Source organism: Podarcis tiliguerta (assembly GCF_965153285.1).
Source record: "Podarcis tiliguerta genome assembly, chromosome: 3".
Classification (NCBI taxonomy): Eukaryota; Metazoa; Chordata; class Lepidosauria; order Squamata; family Lacertidae; genus Podarcis; species Podarcis tiliguerta.
Window position 1 is genome coordinate 100044837 of NC_139536.1, and position 22725 is coordinate 100067561.

At 44.7% G+C, this 22725-nt stretch overlaps 1 protein-coding gene across 1 annotated transcript in view; it reads left to right on the forward strand.

The window, feature by feature from the left end:
• The window catches only part of HS1BP3 (HCLS1 binding protein 3), a 132209-nt gene extending 122770 nt beyond the window's left edge, over positions 1-9439 (forward strand). The window contains exon 8 of the transcript XR_014508965.1: positions 9379-9439. The gene's annotated coding sequence lies outside the window, so the exon portion shown is untranslated. The remainder of the gene's footprint in view (positions 1-9378) is intronic.
• Positions 9440-22725: the final 13286 nt, after the last annotated feature.

The window sequence follows — 22725 nt, forward strand, 5'->3', positions numbered from 1 at the left end:
CAAGGGTGCCTAAACTTTGGCTCTCCTGCTGTTGATGTTGTTATCATTTATTGGACTCATCAGTCACTTGTGACCTACAGTGTTACCCAGCAACTTACATTTGAAAACAGAGACAGAAATACATTATTACCATTACTATTATTTTCTTTTTATTAAGCTAAAGTGCTGCTGTTACAAACAGGACCTGCTTACCAAAGGCAATGCGTTCCCTGGAGGTTGTTCTTTAGGCGAGAGTTTGCAAAATGAGTCGATGATGTCCATTGATTCAGATGCAAAAGTTTCTAATGCGTTTTCAGCATGGAATGTTGGGCCCAGAAAGCAGAACAAACAAGCAAAGGAAAGAAAGAAAGAAAGAAAGAAAGAAAGAAAGAAAGAAAGAAAGAAAGAAAGAAAGAAAGAAAGAAAAGGGAAACCCTCTAATTTGTCTGATTGCTCCTCTTCCTTCCATTTCTCAGCCAACAATAAGCAACAAGGAAGTGAAAAATGCTCTCTGTTTGAATATCTGAATCTGTGGTGTGCATAGCCAGGTTTGGGTACCAATGCCTTGTGTTCAGATAAGTGAATTTTCACATAGCTAACTTCCGTAAAGCAAGACCTGCATGTAGATACCTCTGCCAGAGATTGGGATTATTTCAGAGAGGAAATTGATATGTAGTCCATCCACAGGCAAACATTTATTTATTTTAATATCTCTCTCTCTCTCTCTCTCTCTCTCTCTCTCTTTCTCTCTCTTACTATTTTGTTTACAACAGAAAATGAATGTTTGCATATATTATCCTTAAAAAGGTAAAGGTACCCCTGCCCGTACGGGCCAGTCGTGTCCGACTCTAGGGTTGTGCCCTCATCTTACTTAAGAGGCCGGGAGCCAGCGCTGTCCGAAGACACTTCCGGGTCACGTGGCCAGCGTGACGAAGCTGCTCTGGCGAGCCAGCACCAGCGCAGCACACGGAAATGCCGTTTACCTTCCCATATAAAGCGGTACCTATTTATCTACTTGCACCCGGGGTGCTTTCGAACTGATAGGTGGGCAGGAGCTGGGACCGAATGACGGGAGCGCACCCCGCCACGGGGATTCGAACGGCCGACCATGTGATCGGCAAGTCCTAGGCGCTGAGGTTTTACCCACAGCGCCACCCGCGTCCCATTATCCTTAATCGAAGATAAATGGATGAATTATAAAAGGTCAGATCAAGAATATTAATACTTCTAGAGATACAATGAAGCAAATTAATCCTCCTTCATTAAATAATGCTTCCCACAATGTTCTTAAAGCAATACCTAACACCTCCTATGGCTGTATACAACAGTAGATTTCAGTTTTGAGAACATAGCAAAACAGGCTCCATTTGTTCACAGCTGTATCCTCATCTTCTCTTCCTTCTCTTGTTTGACATAATTTATAAGCTTCATCATGCTTAGTGCATCCAATTTTTTCAATAAGTATTGAAAAGTTGTTTGTTCCTTCCTTTTCCAATTATAGCTAATATGGATCCTTAATGGCTGTCAGAAGACAGATAATCATTTCTCCGTCTTCCTTCAAAATTATTGTTGTCTACATGACCAAACGTTCATTCGGATGCAACATTTGCATTTTTCCTTGTCAAAGTATTCATGTGATGCAATTCATAAGTGTATGTGATTGCATAATGCAAACTACAATAATCTCTGCATGTTTGAGAGAAAGAGGGGGGGATGTTTGTTTTATGTTGATATGCATAAATCTTCTCTTCTCTGTTGGATAGGCAAATTAGGGAGCTATCTGGAGAAGGAGTTAATGCAATGCTGGCAGCCAGAGTTACAACTAGAAGATTTTTGTTCAGACACCAGCTTCTGTGCTCCAAATATTCAGGGTTCTAATGCCATTATAGAATCATAGAATCATAGAGTTGGAAGAGACCACAAGGGCCATCGAGTCCAACCCCCTGCCAAGCAGGAAACACCATCAGAGCACTCCTGACATATGGTTGTCAAGCCTCTGCTTAAAGACCTCCAAAGAAGGAGACTCCACCACACTCCTTGGCAGCAAATTCCACTGTCGAACAGCTCTTACTGTCAGGAAGTTCTTCCTAATGTTTAGGTGGAATCTTCTTTCTTGTAGTTTGGATCCATTGCTCCGTGTCCGCTTCTCTGGAGCAGCAGAAAACAACCTTTCTCCCTCCTCTATGTGACATCCTTTTATATATTTGAACATGGCTATCATATCACCCCTTAACCTCCTCTTCTCCAGGCTAAACATGCCCAGCTCCCTTAGCCATTCCTCATAAGGCATCGTTTTCAGGCCTTTGACCATTTTGGTTGCCCTCCTCTGGACATGTTCCAGTTTGTCAGTGTCCTTCTTGAACTGTGGTGCCCAGAACTGGACACAGTACTTCAGGTGAGGTCTGACCAGAGCAGACCTTATGATTTGGCAGAAAATAAAACACCAAGTCCTTAGAATAATATGTGTGATATACAATATTAGGCATGCTCAGAGTAGAACTATTGAAATCAGAGGTCCTTGGATTAAATGTTAAAACACAATGCAAATGGTATCTCTGTGAAGGGAGTCAGGGTCTCCAGCAACTCTCAGCATCCTTAACAAACCACAGTTCCCAGGATTCCTTGGGGTGAACCGTGACTTTTTAAAGTGGTACGATACTGCATTAATTGTAGCCTAAATTCTGATAAACAAAAATCTACCAAAATATTCACCCCTCCCAAAAAATTTACAGCATTGTTTAAGGGTGGTGCTGTGGTTTAAACCACTGAGCCTCTTGGACTTGTTGATCAGAAGGACAGCAGTTTGAATCCCCGTGATGGGGTGAGCTCCCGTTGCTGTGTCCCAGCTCCTGCCAACCTAGCAGTTCGAAAGCATGCCAGTGCAAGTAGATAAATAGGTACCACTGTGTCAGGAAGGTAAACGGTGTTTCCATGCGCTCTGGTTTCTGTCACGGTGTTCTGATGCGCCATAAGTGGTTTCGTCATGCTGGCCACATAACTCGGAAAGCTGTCTGTGAACAAACGCCGGCTCCCTTAGCCTGAAGTGAGATGAGCGCTGCACCCCACAGTCGCCTTTGACTCGACTTAACTGTCCAGGGGTCCTTTATCTTTTACTAGAATTCCCTGTCGCTAAACTAATTAATCAAACATGTACGTATAGGACATTTTACATAGGAGGACATAGAGAAGTAATAATCTGAGTTTTTGAGTCAGATTACCAGTCTCCTTTTCTCCATACTAGATTAACATTACCAGTCAATCTATTTTACATTCATTTCTTCTGAATGAAGGTTTCTGGGATTTGGCCCTCCTGCTATCTCCACTTTCCCTTCATCTGAGAACACACTTGCATTTGCTTCCCAAAAAGCATACAGTGGTGCCTCGCAAGACGAAAAGAATCCATTCCGCAAGTCTTTTTGTCTTGCGGTTTTTTCGTCTTGCGAAGCAAGCCCATTAGCGGATTAGCGCTATTAGCGCTATTGGCAGTTTAAGGGCTATTAACGCCTATTAAAGGCTTAAGGGATTAGCGGTTTAGCTGCTAAAAGGCTTTTAGCAGCTTAGCACTCCAGAAAAAGGGGTTGGGAAGCGGAAAAAAAACTCAAAAATTTTCGTCAATTTTCGTCTTGCGAAGCAAGCCCATAGGGAAATTCGTCTTGCGAAGCGCCTCTGAAAACGGAAAACCCTTTCGTCTTACGGGTTTTCCGTCTTGCGAGGCATTCGTCTTGCGGGGCACCACTGTACTGAAAAAGAGTGACAATATGGCCTAATTTCAGGCCCAACTCACTGGATCTGAGCTCCAGAATCTTATTTTCAGCTCCTAGATTTAGCCCTGGAATGTGCAAACCAATATTAAAGAAACATGCATCTGTGCATATGCAAAGTGCCTTGAACTCTTTGATACACCCCCCCCAAACCATGCACTTGAGATCTAGGCGCAAGGGCAGCACCCCCCAGCCTAATGCTCTCCTCATATTTTGGAGTGCAACTCCCACAAGCCCCAACCAGCGTGACAAATGGTCAAAGATAATGGGAGTCATAGTCCAACAAGATCTGGAGAGTTCTGGAATGGGGAAGTTAGGGGTAAGGCTGCAGACTCCCCAAGTGTCCCTATTTTCCAGTGACAGTCCTGGATTTACATCCCAGTTTCTGATTTGATTCCGGAATGTCCCACTTTCCCTTAGGACATCCCTATTTTTGTCAGAGACTGTTGAAGGGTATGGAACAGGGTGTGCACAGTGTGTTTTTTCAGCTGGAACCAGTGGCGTAGCGTGGGGGGTGCAGGGGGGGCCGGCCGCACCGGGCACAACATCAGGGGGGGCGCTCGCACTCGCAGCTCTCTGCCCCTACCTGGCTCACTCACTCTCTCTCACTGCAGTGCTGGCTGTGCAAATCCGATCCGAGCCACTGGGTCGCCGCCCACTGTGGAGGGAAGGGTGCTAGGCGTGCGGTGCGGTGCGGTGCGGAGAGAGAGCGAGGGACTATCTGGGGGAGGGACAGTGCAGCGGGGGGGGGGGCGCAAATTACTTGCCTTGCCCCGGGTGCTGACAACCCACGCTACGCCACTGGCTGGAACTCACCGCAATTCAGTTCCAGCACCTCTCAGGTGGGCACTATTGCCATTCTAAGAGAACGAGGAAGGTGTTCATCAGGAATTCCAGCACCTCTTTTTCTACCCAAAATGTTTTCATTGGAGATATGTTGGAGAATATGGACAGAACGTCCCTGTTTTCATGACAGAAATGTTGGAGGGTGTGAGGTTGCCTTGCTTCAGGCAGGCCTCTTGATAACCTCTCCTTTAGTAAATGGACCGGTAATTAATCTATTCTGCTTTCTGTTTATTGTGTCCAGGGAGACGGAGCAACAGGAAATGGAGTCATCTCCTAAGAGAAAATGAAAAGAAATAGAATTTCACTGTGAACACTATGTCCCTGATATCAAGACATGACTGTGCTGAACGTTTATTTGCTTGTGGGTAATAGACGGTATAAACAGATCTCCAGGAAGCAGCCCCAAACCTGTGCCAGATCTACAGGTTCCAAGAAATAAGGTCCATACTGCTTGATCATCAGCTGAATACCACAGCAAACCAGTTCTACTACAAACAATTCACCATTTGAGAAGTGTTGAAACAAAATCTGCTGAATCCTGTTTAGGGAGACCGGATTGCCCAAACAGGAAAGTCTGAAAGATGTCGTGCTTGGTTTGTCTCAGAAAATCCCGGCACAGGATGTATAATGTCTGTGCCCAGATGGAAATTCCACTTTTCCCCCATTCCGCTCTTCTGCTCCCCCAGCCTTTCTTTGCATGAAGGGGATCCTTGTTGAGTTGGATCCAGACCTGCTCATATTTAGAGCAAACCCATTAAAACCAAGTCCTGTTGCTTCCAGTGTGGGCCTACTCAAAATGTATCCAAGTCTGGAGCCAACACACTACACCTGAAAAGCAGTCTGTAACTGACTACCCCCACTGGGACATTTAGAAGTTCCACAGATCGTCAGTGCAACTTCACGACGGACGTTTCACAAGTGAGTCAAGGTATCTGCACTGACCCTGTGTGTTTGAATGCAGTTTAAGTCCTGCTGAGTTGACTGGGGCTCACTTGCAATCCCAGAGGGTTCAGGAGGATCACATATGTGAAAGCACTCCACATTAAAAGCGAAACACAATCTGCATGCACATAATAAATATTCATGTCAAGGAGAAGGTTCCTGGCTATCTTTCTTCCTGACCTGCTTGCTTTCTATGTGCAGGGAGGGTTGTTCATTGATTATTTGCTTTAACACTGGGGAGTATTCAAATATCAGCATGAACAAATCCCAGAACAAACAATGAAGCAGGGCATAGGTGCCAACTCCCTGGGCCCCTGAGCACCCACAAAATTCCCCATGAAGGGGCTGGGCACCCACAAATTTCGGTGTCAGGGCCATGCACACTGCGTGGCACCCACGGCCCCAAGCACCCACAGTCGCAGGGCAAGCTGGCACTCCTGAAGTGGAGTAAATCTGCCACTAATGCATTTCTGTGTCAAGAATGTGTTGCAAGAAAGGAAGAGAGAAACATTGGAGATGAATGCTTTTTGTTACACTGTGTTTGCACAGTGCCTTTCCAAAGGTCAGATGGAAGAGCAATCAATAACAGAGGCTGAGCTGGTGACAACATCTATATCTGTTAAACAGGCCAGAATTTTAACCCTTCTGCTAGGCCAGTACAGTGGTACCTCAGGTTAAGTACTTAATTCATTCCGGAGGTCCGTTCTTAACCTGAAACTGTTCTTAACCTGAAGCATCACTTTAGCTAATGGGGCCTCCTGCTGCCGCCGCACCGCGGGAGCCCGATTTCTGTTCTTATCCTGAAGTAAAGTTCTTAACCTGAAGCACTATTTCTGGGTTAACGGAGTGTGTAACCTGAAGCGTATGTAACCCGAGGTACCACTGTACTGGAGACAGAGACAGAGACAGAGACAGAGAGAGAGAGAGAGAGAGAGAAAGAGAAAGAGAGAAAGAGAGAGAAGCAATGGACAGGAGTGAAGTCATGATAAACGCAGAATTTCCAAGTGAGCGACTTGTTCCCAACACACTTTCACATTTAAGAGACTCTTGGGCCATTTTAACCAAAAAGGAACATGGAGGCCTTAAACTCACTTCCCGGATACAGAGGGAACAAGTAAAGAATTGCAAACATCAAGGGAGAAAGAGAACACTATAAACTAGAACTGAGGGTTGAGAAAAACAATTAGATGGCTGCCAGGAAGTCTGTCCTGTATTCAAGTTAGCAATGACATGGATCACACATATGTAAGTAACATCACAGACCCTCCAAGCGCCCCTATTTTCCAGGGACAGTCCCATATTTTCAGAAGCAATCCTGGTTTCTGATTTGATCGCGGAATGCCTCGCTTTTCCTTAGACTGTTCCTAAATCTGCTTGGGAAGAAAATTCAATGGGCAGATAATTCAGTACCAATAAAATAAAATAGAGAAGCAACAAACTAGATATCCTTGAAGCCAGCAGCATTTCTATTTAGCTCTCTTCCTTGTTGGAGGTTCCTGTAGAATTGTCTTGTTTAGACAACCACCAGCTGGTTGCTAAGGTACAGGTCAGAGCAATCTTACTTGATGCCTGCGTCAAGTGGCTTTCGGGAAACGTCACTGACGTCCTCTTCATGTTTGAGGTCCTAGAAGTAGTCAGTGATAAAGCAAGTTCATTTCCATAATTGATCGAACCTTACCTGATGCTTAAATAGTGTGGACTAACCTCAATTTCAAGAGGATTCTGGTAGGTAGTTCTGAAGAGCTGAGGCTGTGTACAAAACGGCTTCCGGTTCCACTCTGCCTTAATGGAGCCCCCACGACAGCGGGAGATCATTGGCGAAAGAAAAACAAGGATGATTGAGTGTAATTGTCCTTGCAAATTCCCCCCAGGGATGGGGAGGGATGTGCTTCACTCGCAGTTCATCTTGGTACCTGGCTCTCCCTCCAGCATAGAATGTGTGAGGCAGGGAAGTGGTGAGTGTAAAAGCACTTCGCCTGCTGAAAACCCTCCTACACCGCCATTAAGAAGCAGAGGTTATCCTGTTAATTAGAGCTTAATTGGATTAAAGTACAGGTGTGTTTTAGAAGTGATGAGATCACAAACAGCGTAACAAACCAACTGCAAGGACTGTAAGGTTTTAACTTGAGATAAGACCTCATTCGGTGCAAAAGATGGTGGGCGGGGAGGGGAGCCAACAGTTTCTTTATTTAAAATTTTCTTCTCTGCATTTATGATTTGGCAACCCTCCTCTGAATGTTAGGAGGAGTGGGTATGCTGTGGTGCAGGTATTTTCAATTATGTCCCTCCCTAGGTGTATCCATTGTTTTGTCTCATCTTCTAGTATATATGGGATAATATGGCGTATTTGGTTGGCACTGTAATATGCTTCTATGTTGGGGATTCCCCATCCTCCTTCTGAGGTGGGGAGGTGCAGGTATGTGGGGCTTATTCTTGGTTTTTTGTGTGAGAAGATAAAGGAGTGTCGTTTTCTCTGCCATCTGCGGAGTTGGGTTTGGGGAATCCAGATTGGGAGGGTTTGGAATAGGTAGATTAGTTTTGGGAGGGTGATCATTTTGATCATCTCCTCTGAATGTTAGTTCAAATTATTATTTGTACAAGTGAGGATGGAAGAAATTGGATTATAAATATGGAATATAACATCAAACAGAACAGCGATCATAATCACTATCATTGCAAATGAATAAAACGCCCAGTTAAGAAACCTAACTTCCTAACAAGAGTGTAATGTCCTTTCCTGGTTCCTCTGCCTATAACAGTGAATACGCCCTAGTGGCAACGTGCCCCTGTGACGTGCGCGACGTGCGTGACGTCAGCATGCCACGTGATGTCTCATGGCTCCTGTCCCCCTTTGTTGTGGGGCCAAAGAAGCACACCTAAGCTAAAGAGGGAGGCTCTATCAGCACGCAGGGCTGAGGCATAAACTACTACTTTTATTTGACAAAATGCCAGAGTCCCTTTATTATGACCAACCGGAATGTCCCGTAAAAGTTAGCAAGCTTTTGAGTTCACCAGAACTCTTCATCTGGCTGGGCAATAAGCAAACTGGGTGGTGGTTTGGAGTGAAAAAGTTGGCTCATTGTTCAATCCATAATTTCTACATGGGATGAAAAAATTAGTATTGGCGTATAGTCTCAGAAGGGGTTGTCATGAAGATCACCTGCACTCCAGAATTTGCCACTACAGCACTGAAAACATATGACGAGGAGCTTTGATCTGTCTGACCAACGACCCACCCAAGTCCAGCATTTTATTCGCAGTGTGGTCAGGTGCCATGGGGAAGCTCATAAGCAAAATCTCCAAGAAAAATAAAGTCTTTGAGCTATTTTTGAGGAAACACTTGAGTTGCCAACCGACAGCACTGTTGACCCCAAGAGCATGAGTGTTCGCAAAGGGATTATTGTATCCGTTCCCAAGAATTGCACAGGCTTATGAGTAAGGAGACCAACAGAGTCCCAGCCTTTCATGGGCCCTGATTTATTCTGCAATAGAAACACTACTCGGGGTGGCAAATCCTATTTTGTTGCCCCAACGCTTCCTTTATTGGGCTTCTGCAACAGCGCCCATGAAGCAGTGGTTCCAGTGAGATCTCACCAAACTCTCGAGATCTTGTGCTCTCCATGAGATTTCAGTGACATCTCGCCGGAAGCCAACACCGCTTCTCCAGCAGCCCCGGAAGTAGACAGGGTGCCCACAGGGGGTGCCACCTCTTTGGTTTCCGCTGCCTGAGGAAGCTGCTTCACCCTGCCTCATGGGTGGGCCGACCCTGAGGTAACTGCTTGGCACCATCAATAGCCATTTCCTCAGGTTCCTAAGAGCTCACCGCCACCCCATTTTGCTACCTTTGCAGGTAAAGGGACCCCTGACCATTAGGTCCAGTCGTGACCGACTCTGGGGTTGCGGCACTCATCTCGCTTTATTGGCCAAGGGAGCCGACGTACAGTTTCCGGGTCATGTGGCCAGCATGACTAAGCCACTTCTGGCAAACCAGAGCAGCACACGGAAACGGCGTTTACCTTCCCACTGGAGTGGTACCTATTTATCTACTTGCACTTCCACGTGCTTTCCAACTGCTAGGTTGGCAGGAGCAGGGACCGAGCAACGGGAGCTCACCCCATCGCGGGGATTCGAACCACCGACCTTCTGATTGGCCAGTCCTAGGCTCTGTGGTTTAACCCACAGCGCCATTCGCGTCCCTCACCTTTGCAGGTGTAGGGCTACAAATACTACAGAGCAATTCTGATTCGCAACAATAGAGGGCAAAGACCTGCCTATCAAAAGTGACAGCCCACATGGGATACTCCACAAATGCTCTGTAACTAGTAGCCAGCCAATCTGACACTCCCCCCGCCCCTTGAGACAATACTACTGCCCTGCTATACTTCATTATCATGGCTGAGGGAGATAGCAGCTTCTGACAAATTAAATTCTGCCCATATCAACTGAGAGTCACAACTGACATGCAAATCCCCAAAGAAGTTTTGATTGAATTGCTGAGTCGTCTTGCACTCTGGAATGATGTGAACCTCAGGCATCAACAAGCAAGGCTTCTTCCTTCTGCAGAACGCAATACTGATGTGCCGTTTGCCGAGTCTGCTTGATGTGTTTCTTTTTAAAGGCTAGCAATCTCAGTCATGTTTGAAAGGATATCTCTGGCAGCTTTTCGGCAGTGACAGGGCGGATCACAGCATTGCTGAAAGAGCTTGATGGAAAGCAGGGCAAACCCCACATTTCAGAATGGGCTTCCTTTGCTGCCCCTGAAAACTGCCTAGTTTGTCCAGGTAGGCGCATTATGTGACCCATGAGAGCAGCAAAAAACCCCAGACTGTATAACAGTGATGGGAGAAAATCAGGCCAAATCTTTATTGACAGCAGCAGGCAAGGGAAGGGCAATGGTGTTGGTTTCTGTTTTCCTTCACTGTGCAGGGAAAGGGCTTGTCACGAGACAGGTGTTTACATTCCACAGTCTGTACTGTACTGTTGGAGTTTCTCACGGGAAAGGGAGACTGGATGTGACGTACACTGGTTTCCTGTTTTTCACTGTGTTGTTTTCTCTCCAAGCTGTCGAGGAGAGAGGATGCTTTTCTGCTCCGGCAGAGGCAAGATGTCTTTCTGTAATATAACTGCTTTGAACTGTAAATAAAGCAACCAAGAGTATGCAGCACGTACTCCTCATCCTTCTGCTGGGCACGGAACTCTGCTTTAACCAACACGTGGTTATGGGCTCCAGAAGTCGAATCGGAGTGCCGGCAAAGGATCGGAATGCAGAGGGACAGATCGGATTGGAATCTGCTCTGCGCATAAACATGATTGATGAGGTATGTTGCTACTGCTCCGGGCAGCCTGCCAGCTTCTAGTTAATGGCTTTATGGCTGGACTTTGAACTTTTAAAGCCGTTTTGCCGGGAATAGGAAAATGGCTCCCAGGCTCAAGTTACTATGCTGGGGAAATCGAAAGTAACTTTTAAGTGCGCTTTTGGAATAAAGCAGGTGCAGCAGTGACGCAGCAAGATTTAAAGCAGCATATATGACGCTGAAGGCTAATGCCAGAGTCATGATGGCCCTTCAGGATGCTTGTGGGATTCCTAAGCTCAACAAGAAAAATTATGCCGACTGGGTTTTGTATGCAGAGGCAATTCTGCGGAAAGAGGGTTTGTTTGAGGTCATTACAGAAACCCCCCCAGCTCCAGTTACAGATGCATGGAAAGTTAAGGATTCCAAAGCACGGGGAACACTTACATTGATAGTATCCCCAGAAGAGCTCTGTCTATTGCGTGATAAGACCTCAGCCAGAGAAATTTGGGATTCTTTGAGAGAGGCTCACTTAAGGACAGAAGCTGGATCTACTATGTTTTACTTTAACAAGCTGCATAATATGGCTCTTGCTGAAGGTGGAGATGTGCGTTTACATCTGATGGAGATGCAAAATCTGAGACATGAGCTGCAACAGAGAGGACTCAACTTTCCAGAGGCTGTGTATTCTTTCATGATACTACAATCTTTGGGTTCAGGTTGGGAGTCTGTTGCAACCCAGATTGCTGTGCAGCCAACAGCTCAGCTAACAGTGGACTTTGTTACTGCCGTGGTGTTAAATGAAGCAGATCGCCGGGGTGCTAGCTGCATGGGCAAGGGGGAGTCTTCACAGACGTCATCCCATAGTGCAGTGGAACCACCAGATGGCGCCAAAGCTTTGAAGGCAGTGAAATGCTACTCGTGTGGACGTCTAGGCCATATGAAGAGGGAATGCAGATATCCCAGGGCCAAGACAGAGCAGCGCAGCGAAAGCTCATCGCGTGGAAAAGGCCGAGGCAAAGGCAAAGGTCCGGTGTCTAGGACAACGCAGCACAAGGCTATGGTTTCACGCTTCACTCCAAAGGTTGCAGAGGTCCAGAAGACGTCTAGATCTTTCTTCGTTGTTGATTCGGCGGCGACCCACCACATGTGCAACGATAAGAGACTTTTTGTGTCTTTTACACCGCAGGAAGGTGCGATTCACCAGGCGGATGACCACACTATTCCCAGTAAAGGCTACGGAACTGTTGTTCTTCACAGTTTGGACTTATCGATACAGAATGTCCTTTACGTGCCAGACGCCAAACATAATCTGCTCAGCGTTGGACAACTGAATGAGCGGAACATTGACGTTTCCTTCAAGAACAAGAAGTGCATCATCACAAAGAAAAATGACTATGAATTGCATGCTGAATATGTTGATCGTTTGTTTGTTTTGTATTATGATGATGTTGTGCAGGATGACACTTGTTGCATTGCAGGTTCTAACAAAAGTTTGCATGCAGGATGTATTCATGATTTTCATCGAAAATTTGGTCATTTGCATTTTGAGGCAGTATCTAAAATGCCTGCCTTGGTTGAAGGTATGACTATTAGACCCTGCAGGTACCACATGAAGTGCAAAGCATGCGCAGCAAACAAGGTGAAAATGGCTGCGAAAGGTAAGGTGTCTAGTAGGCAAGCTACGGAACCATACCAGATTATTCATGCTGATTTGGTTGGACCACTAGCGCCCTCTTTGGGTGGAAATAGGTACTTCATGGTTCTCATTGACGCATTTTCTAGATATATTTTTGTGTACAATCTCAAGCAGAAATCAGAGGCTTTTCCTAGGTTCAAGGAATTCTGTGCTTGGTTGGAAAATGTGCATGGTAAGAAGATAAAGACTCTTTTCAGTGATCGCGGGGGAGAATTCACTTCTCAGCAGTTTGAAGCTTTTCTGACTGAGAAAGGAATTCAACACGATTTGTCTAGTCCTCGCTCGCCATGGCAGAATGGACTTGCGGAACGGGCAAATCAGACATTGCTTCAAGGGTTAAAAACCTTGCTGCATGATGCCAATCTTCCAGAGAGTTATTGGGCCGAATCTCTCTCGTGTTTTGTTTACAGTTACAATCGCAGGTTATCTTCAGCGATTGGTTGTACCCCCTATGAGAAGATGTTTGGCAAGAAGCCATACATCAAACACATGAAAATTTTTGGTTCTGACATGTGGGTTCATTCACCACAAAATTCAAAGTTAGACAAGCGTGGATTGCATGGTATCTTTCTAGGTTATCAGAAAGGGTCTTACAGAATAATGATGACTGACTCTAAGACAATTAAGCTCACGAGAAGTGTTGAATACAATGCAAAGTGGGGGGAGAATGTGGGAATTTTCCAATGTTATCCTGATGACAGTGATGAGACTGAGGATAGTCAGAAGCAACCACAACAACCCACACCCACTGATGAAGGTTCTGAGTCTGAATCTGAAACTGAATCGGGTGATTCAGAGGATTTCAAGAGTGCGAAAGCCTCTATGCGACCCTCTGAAAGCTCTGATCAAGAATTGGAAGAACCATTGTTCACAATAGGTCGCTTTTCTCCTAAGAAAGAAGAGGAGAGTGTTGAAGACTTAAGGCTAATTCGTAGGTCACAGAGAGCCACAAAAGGCAAACCTCCAAAGAGATTTGCTGATGAATTTGCTACGATAGCAGTAACAGCTGTTAAAAGCTCCAAGAAGGTATTTGAACCTTCAAGTTTCCAAGAAATCCAGGGTTTGGATTCAAAGGAAGCTGAACCATGGTTAAATGCCATGAAGGCTGAGCTTGATTCCTTGGAAAGGAACAAAACATGGGAGCTAGTTCCAGTAGTTCCAGGAATGAAACTGCTTGGAAGCAAATGGGTCTTCAAAGCGAAGACTGATCAAAATGGCAAGATAGTCAGACACAAAGCCAGATTGGTAGCCAGAGGTTTTGCACAAGTACCAGGTGAAGACTATCACGAGACCTACTCACCCACAGTGAGGTATGAAAGCATTAGGCTTATGCTCAAGCTAGCTGCAGAGGAAAATCTACACATTAGTCACCATGATATTAATACAGCTTTTCTGTACGGATCTCTGGATGAATCACTTTATATGCTTCCACCTGATGGCGTACAGGTAAAACAGGGATTTGTTTGTGCTCTGAAGAAATCCCTTTATGGTCTCAAACAAAGTGCACGGTGTTGGCACACAAAACTCACTGAAGTATTGTTTTCTCTAGGTTTTCAGCAAGGGAAAGCTGATCCATGTGTATTTGTCAAAGAGGAGGGGCAAAAGAAACTGTACTGTTTGTTTTATGTTGATGATTTATTATTCTTTTGGAAAGATGTCGCAATGTACAATAACGCCCTAGCTCAACTGAAAGAGCACTTTGACATGAAAGATCTTGGTGAGGTAAACAACTACCTATCTCTGGAAATAGAAAGAGATCAAGATGGTAACATTCTAGTACACCAGTCACGGAAAATTGCTGATGTGTTAAGCAAACTAAACCTGATGGATGCTAACCCTGTAGACACACCGATGGCAACAGGTTATCAGGTAGATGACACTGGAGAAGCATTTTCTGACTCTACACTGTACAGAAGTGTGCTAGGCAAGCTAAACTTCATTGCCAGATGTTCAAGACCAGACATTGCTGTTAGCTGTAATTTGCTAAGCAGACAAGTCAACAATCCTAGTGTCAAGGATTGGAAAGCTCTGAAACGCATAGCGCGGTATTTGAAAGGCACTATGCATTACAGACTGAGATTTAACAATCAGAAGTCTGGTGGTCTTGAGATATTTGCAGATGCAAGTTTTGGAAGTGACACTGAAGACAGGAAAAGTACGTCTGGAGTTTGCTACATGTACAATCAGGGTCTGTTTGATTGGTCATGCAAGAAGCAAACAACAGTTAGCTTAAGTACTTGTGAAGCTGAACTGAATGCACTGTCTTATTCACTTAAGGATTGTGAATGGTTGATACAATTGTGTAAAGATATGAAAATTCCTGTCAAATGTCCAATCCAGGTTTACCAGGACAACAAAGCATGTTTGGCTTTGCTGAAGTCTGAAGGTTGTAAGCAAAGCACGAAGCACTTGCAATTAAAATTGCAGCATGCTAGGGAATGTATTCAGAAGGGACTCGTAACGGTGTCCTATATGCCAGGTAATAAAATTCCTGCTGATGTATTATCCAAGATTGTATCAAGGGATCAACACTGTACCTATGTGCAGAAGTTGGGTTTGTACTGATATTGTACGAACACGCTGCCCAGTGATGTTCACAGAAAGGGGGAGGATGTTGGTTTCTGTTTTCCTTCACTGTGCAGGGAAAGGGCTTGTCACGAGACAGGTGTTTACATTCCACAGTCTGTACTGTACTGTTGGAGTTTCTCACGGGAAAGGGAGACTGGATGTGACGTACACTGGTTTCCTGTTTTTCACTGTGTTGTTTTCTCTCCAAGCTGTCGAGGAGAGAGGATGCTTTTCTGCTCCGGCAGAGGCAAGATGTCTTTCTGTAATATAACTGCTTTGAACTGTAAATAAAGCAACCAAGAGTATGCAGCACGTACTCCTCATCCTTCTGCTGGGCACGGAACTCTGCTTTAACCAACAAATGGGTCCCAGGATCAGTTCATCGTTCCACAAACATTATGTTGATGGGATGGATCCGCTGGGTTTGGACCATGCCATGGCAGTCAGCCAGTGTTGAACCTTGCCGCAATCTCAGATATTTTTGACAGAATACAGAAAACATATGTGGCGGCTTTCCCACAGTGACAGGGCAGATCGCAGCCTTATGATCACAGCCCGTCTGTGCTACCATGTGAGTCATGTGACCCACGCAAGAGCCCAAAAGACATGCTTTTTTGGGGGGTGCACTGCCTGAAACTGTGCCCCCCAAAAATGCACTGTTTCAGGGCGAGATCTCAGGGCGAAATCACGCGAGATGATGGCGACCAAAATGGCTGCCATGTTCTCATGGAGGAAAACAGGATGTCCCGGTTTTCCCTGGACACTTGCAGTGTATGCACAAATCTAGCTAATGGGAATAAATCTACATTTGCTCACAATCTTAAGATGCAAAGGAAGCAGCCAACATTCAAATGAGGCTCTTTCAGGTGCGATTTGTTGATCTGCAAGCTGCCCCTATAACAAAACATTCTCTGGATGACTCACAGGATAAAAATTTCCCGGACTGTACATTTGTGCAATTCGTGGCCTTTTGTCTCCACATTTTACATATTTTTCTCTCTGTGTGTGTGATTAACACACATATAATCTGCAAACATAGGAAAGCATTCCTCTGTTCCTATGCTGTGGTCTGTAGCTCACCAATACTATAACAAACCTCTTGGGCATTGAGATGTGCTGCTAACTGTTTTCTGCAAGTGTACATGGATACACTGGTACACAGGCTGAGACCCTACCTGCCCGCCGACTGTCTTGCCAGAGTGGTGCATGCTCTAGTTATCTCCTGCTTGGACTACCACAATGTGCTCTACGTGGGGCTACCTTTGAAGGTGACCTGGAAACTACAATTAATCGAGAATGCAGCTGCTAGACTGGTGACTGGGAGTGGCTGCCGAGACCATATAACACCGGTCCTGAAAGATCTTCAATGGCTCCCAGTGCATTTCTGAGCACAATTCAAAGTGTTGGGGCTGACCTTTAAAGCCCTAAATGGCGTCTATCCAGTATATCTGAAGGAGCGTCTCCACCCCCATCATTCAGCCCAGACACTGAGGTCCTCATGCAGAGGGTCTTCTCGGTAGTGGCACCTGCCCTGTGGAACACCCTCCCACCAGATGTCAAGGAAATAAACAACTATCTGACTTTTAGAAGATATCTGAAGGAAGCCCTGTTTAGGAAAGTTCTTAATGTTTAATGTTTTATTGTGTTTTTTATATTCTGTTGGGAGCTGCCCAGAGTAGCTGTGGAAACACAGTCAGATGGGCAGGTATAAATAAATTATTATTATTATTATTATTATTATTATTATACATACAGCTAGCTGTCTGGATCATGGTGCAACAAACTATCAGTTATTTAATTTGCTTATTTTTAAAAATTGCTACTATGAAACTGTTATTTAGAGATGTAGTTATTTTTAAAAACCAAATTGCCTGCATGACATTTTATTCTCCAACATCAGGTCAAAAACAAAAGGCACCCCTTTAAATGCAGGAGGCCGTGACATGCTGATAATGTTTGTATTTTGAGAGTAAAGGTCCTAGGTACTCTGCACCAACTGGGACGTGGGTGGCGCTGTGGGTAAAACCTCAGTGCCTAGGACTTGCCAATCGCATGGTCGGCGGTTCGAATCCCCGCGGCGGGGTGAGCTCCCGTCGTTCGGTCCCAGCTCCTGCCCACCTAGCAGTTCGAAAGCACGTCAAAGTGCAAGTAGATAAATAGGGACCGCTTTATAGTGGGAAGGTAAACGGCGTTTCCGTGTGCTGCGCTGGTGCTGGCTCGCCAGAGTAGCTTCGTCACGCTGGCCACGTGACCCAGAAGTGTCTTCGGACAGCGCTGGCCCCCGGCCTCTTAAGTGAGATGGGCGCACAACCCTAGAGTCGGTCACGACTGGCCCGTACGGGCAGGGGTACCTTTACCTTTACTCTGCACCAAAGCCTCTTTCGGGAAAAGCTGGATTCTGTGACTATTATGCATAGACAATAAACATCACGTGCTGTCTGATAAAGTTATTAGAAGAGCAAAGAACATAAAAAAGCAAGATGACAGCGAAATGAACATTTGCAACAGAACAGGCCTACAGACACACATCCTGTGTTTACACCAGAGGTTTAACAACCAGGAAGTTGTCTCTTAAGGGTGCAGCCATCCTTTTACCCAACTTTGCTATATTCCACAGAATAAATAAATGCAGACTTGAGCCTATTGGATCCCAATAGAGATATTATACACTTTAGACTGCTTATACTCATTGGGGGTTGAGCACTGAAGTTCGCTCCCCTCTAGGGTTGCCACCCATCCTGAGAATGACGTGACTGTCCTTTTGTTTTGAGAAAAATGTCCCCTGTCCTCCAGCCAAAAATCTCATTAAGGAACCACTCTGGTTTCTGATACGCTTTTGCTTGCACTCTTTCAATATATCATTGCAAAATTTTGGGCATGTTCTTGCTTTGCTGTTTTACATGAAAACCGAGACTGGGAAATTGGGTTTGGCCAATTCCAAGGCCTCTCACAAGAGTTTCCAAAAAATGTGCTTGTTCATTCCTTGCAACATCCCACCCTAAAAGCCGGGAGCTGAAGTTGTGCATCTATGTGAAACTAATTCACAAATTAGCACTTTTTGAGACATGCTGGTGCAGGGAGAAAACCAGAATTTTAAAGACCCCTCAACTCATCATGGATATTAAGATAACAGCAAACATAATCAATGATTATGATCCCCATTAAGAAATGTCTTATTTGTGTTACTTGTGATACCTCTTTCAAGCTTCTTGAAAGCTGCTATGAGACAACAGCTAAATAGCCAAACAAACAAATAAACCATTTTTGGGGTCAAGAGTCAGGATACTTGTTATAGGAAAACAACAGGTCTTTCTGTGGTTTGATATTTGGCAGCACAGCACTAACTCTCAAGAACATGCTTAGAGAACAGCCACCAGATAAAACCGCCCACCTCCTCTTCTATGTTAAATCTCTGGCAGGATGTGAATAGTCTTTCTGCCAGTCAGTGGTGATTTTGATTTTCCTTCATAGCCTCTCTGCTTAGAGCTCTTCCGCGTGGAAATATAATGTCAGGAAGTGAGGCAGAAACATTTTGCAATCAACTGGTAATGAGGTCCTAGTGGTACTGAACTTTTGAAAAGTGTCTATCTCCCAAGAACTGAATATTATTAATAATAATAATAATACCCCGCCCATCTGGCTGAGTTTCCCCAGCTACTCTGGGTGGCTCCCAATCGAGTGTTAAAAACAATACAGCATTAAATATTAAAAACTTCACTGAAGCATAATATATTCATTTAAAACACATCAAAATTAAAAATGCTTTTTCCTGTCGCCTCCATTTCCACCAATACGAATGGACTTGGCAGTGGCATGAAAAATGGTGGGCTTTTGGGTTTTGGCAAATGATGCAATTTGCTGTCTGTGGCCGGGGGAAAAGAGTGACAGACCACAAGTGAAGTGATAGCATGAACTGACGTTGCAACACAAATAGGTAAAAGGTAAAGGTACCCCTGCCCGTACGGGCCAGTCTTGCCAGACTCTAGGGTTGTGCGCTCATCTCACTCTATAGGCCGGGAGCCAGCGCTGTCCGCAGACACTTCCGGGTCACGTGGCCAGTGTGACAAGCTGCATCTGGCAAGCCAGCGCAGCACACGGAATGCTGTTTACCTTCCCGCTGGTAAGCGGTCCCTATTTATCTACTTGCACCCGGGGGTGCTTTCAAACTGCTAGGCTGGCAGGCGCTGGGACTGAATGACAGGAGCGCACCCCGCCGCGGGGATTTGAACCACCAACCATGCGATCGGCAAGTCCTAGGCGCTGAGGTTTTACCCACAGCGCCACCCGCGTCCCTTTGCAACACAAATACACCTCCCCAATAAAAAGTTGCATACCATGTTCTGCTGGTATTAACGGGGAGCCAGACCTATCCTTATGCATTGATTTCCAGTGTCACAGCATGATCAATATGAGGCAGGAGGCAATCAAGATTGTCCGAAGATACCTGCAGACATTTGTACATAATCTAGATGTCCTCCACTGAAAGCAACCGCTTCCTAAAATTTATTTATTGGTTTTCATTGGTGCTTTTCTTTTTTTAATTTTATCTATGCTTTTCAGGTTGATACATTTCATTAACTTTACAATCATTTTAACATTTCAAAACTTGACTTCCTTCCCCCTCTCTCTGTGGTTCCTTAAATTTATTTTTAATACCTTCTGCATTTCCAAATTACCGTATTTTTTGCTCTATAAGACTCACTTTTTCCCTCCTAAAAAGTAAGGGGAAATGTGTGTGCGTCTTATGGAGCGAATGCAGACTGTGCAGCTATCCCAGAAGACAGAACAGCAAGAGGGATTGCTGCTTTCACTGCACAGCGATCCCTCTTGCTGTTCTGGCTTCTAAGATTCAGAATATTTTTTTTCTTGTTTTCCTCCTCCAAAAACTAGGTGCGTCTTGTGGTCTGGTGCGTCCTATAGAGCGAAAAATACGGTAACTTAATTTGCTCATTTATTCATCTACTTTAAATATATACTATTATGAAACTGCAGGTTATTACAATAATCCTGCCAATGTTCTTATCTGTTTACAATTTATCTGTAAATATTGAATAAACCATTTCCATTATTTTATATAAATAAAAAGTTTGTTATCTTGATTTCTTATTCTTCCGGTCAGTTTCACCATTTCTGCATATTCCATAAGTTTTTATATCCATTCTTCCTTTGCTGGGACTTCTGCTTCTTTCCATTTAGGGGCGAGTAACATTCTTGTCCCTGTAGTAGCATACATGAATAAGTTTCTATACAGTTTTGATAGTTCTGTCCCTATAATTCCCAAAAGAAAAACTTCTGGTCTGTTTGTTTTTTACAAATGTTATTTTAAACATCCTTTTCAATTCATTATATATCATTTCCCAGTAAGCTTTAACCTTACTACAAGACCACCACATATGATAAAAAGAACCGTCTTTCTCTTTACATTTGCAATGCTTATTTGATTTAGATTTATGCATTTTTGCCAGCTTACTCGGTGTTACATACTGTTGATATATCATTTTCATATAGTTTTCTCTTAGACCATTTTCTTTCTTTCTGCAAATCTACCAGTGAGAGCCAGTGTGGTGTAGTGGTTAAGAGCGGTAGACTCGTAATCTGGGGAACCGGGTTCGCGTCTCCACTCCTCCACATGCAGCTGCTGGGTGACCTTGGGCCAGTCACACTTCTTTGAAGTCTCTCAGCCCCACTCACCTCACAGAGTGTTTGTTGTGGGGGAGGAAGGGAAAGGAGAATGTTAGCCGCTTTGAGACTCCTTCAGGTAGTGATAAAGCGGAATATCAAATCCAAACTACCAAAGAATAAAATGAAATCAGGATTATGGGGTTTCTCAGAACGATAGAGAGAGAGTGTGTGTGTTGTATCCCACTGATGGTGGCACTCGCCCTTCTTCTGATAGGAAATGCTCACGGTGGGGGCACAAAAGTATGTGGTTCAGTTGTGGGGGAGTGGGAAATGTCCCTATTTTCATCTGAGGAATGTTGGAGGGTACGGCCTTGGTAGTCTTCCCTTCCATCAGTGGATAGCATCCAGACAGTGCCAGATGGCTGGGTTCAGCCACCCATTTCGTTTCATTTCCCCCTGATGCCCTCAATGTAACATCTCTCTGGGGCATTGGGGAAAATGTAAATAGCAGATAGAACCAGCTGCCCAGAGTTTTTTAGTAGAGGGGAACCTGCAGTGAGACTTGTCAGGGCTTTGAGGTACTGGCTGCTACCCAAGGGTATCAGAGGAAAAACTGGATTTCCCTTGTTAAGTTGTGGGTGAACATATCAGACGACACAGCGATTCTTCAAACAGCTCTTGTTTATTCACAGGCCAGAACAGAACTGAACTGAAGGGATCAGCCAGCCTGTTTATATAGAGCTCCAGAACAACGTAATTGTAACAACTTTCTGTAACTATCCAATCACTGAACGTCACTTTCGATCCCTTATTTGCATATGTGGACCTGAACTATCTACAGTATCCCCCTGCTGGCTCAGGGTGAGAACTTCAGTACATAACATCCCTGACGTAGAATTGTAAAGTTGGAAAGGACCACAAGGATCGTCTAGGCCAGGGGTCAGCAAACTTTTTCAGCAGGGGGCAGGTCCACTGTCCCTCAGACCTTGTGGGGGGCTGGACTATATTTTTTTTGGGGGGGGGGAGAACAAATTCCTATGCCCCACAAATAACCCAGAGATGCGTTTTAAATAAAATCACACATTCTACTCATGTAAAAACAGCAGGTCAGCCCCACAAATAATCCAGAGATGCATTTTAAATAAAAGCACACATTCTACTCATGTAAAAACACACTGATTCCTGGACTGTCCGCAGGCCAGATTTAGAAGGCGATTGGGCCGGATCCGACCCCTGGGCCTTAGTTTGCCTACCCATGGTCTAGGCCAGCCCCCTGCAATGCAAGAATCTTTCACCCAATGTGGGGCTCAAACCCACAACCCTGAGATAAAGAGTTTCATGCTCTACCAACTGAGCTAGCACTGCAGATGATACACAGCACCTCCATTGCCTTCACAAGAGCTACAGAGCCTGGCTTAATTGTTCCATGTTGTACCACTTACTGTATATTTATCTAATGAGTACATCAGCTTGGAAGACCCCAAACTATTGCCATCAAGCAGAGGTTGTTGATGTATATATGCTTAGCAGGACCACTGGGCATGAGAACAGGGCATTTTTGCTAGCAGACAGCTGTCTAGCTAAGGTATTCTACTCCCTGCTGCATTGTTTCTTTTGGCAGAAATGAGGTTCTAACTTTAGGAGAGTCTGAAAGCCTCTCCCATATATTTGGTTCAAAATAAAGTCCTGTGTGTCTCTCTCTCTCTGTGTGTGCACACACACACACACACGCACAAACACAGGCTTGACAAATTTATATTCCCCAGATGGATGTTACAGAACCATTTTCCCACTATTGTTCAACTCAATAGCCTGCATATATAATAGCAAATTCTTTTTTGACATTGCTGTTAAAAAAAAAAAAGTTGTTCCTCTTGATGAAAAGGTTAAGGGCAATCTCTAAAATACCTCTCTGAGCACCACAAACCAAAAGTCAACTTGATTTGTAGCTTGGGTGAATTTTTTGTCACCAGTGAAAGTTTACACTCAGGGCAAGGGGAGAATTAATTCATCTGAA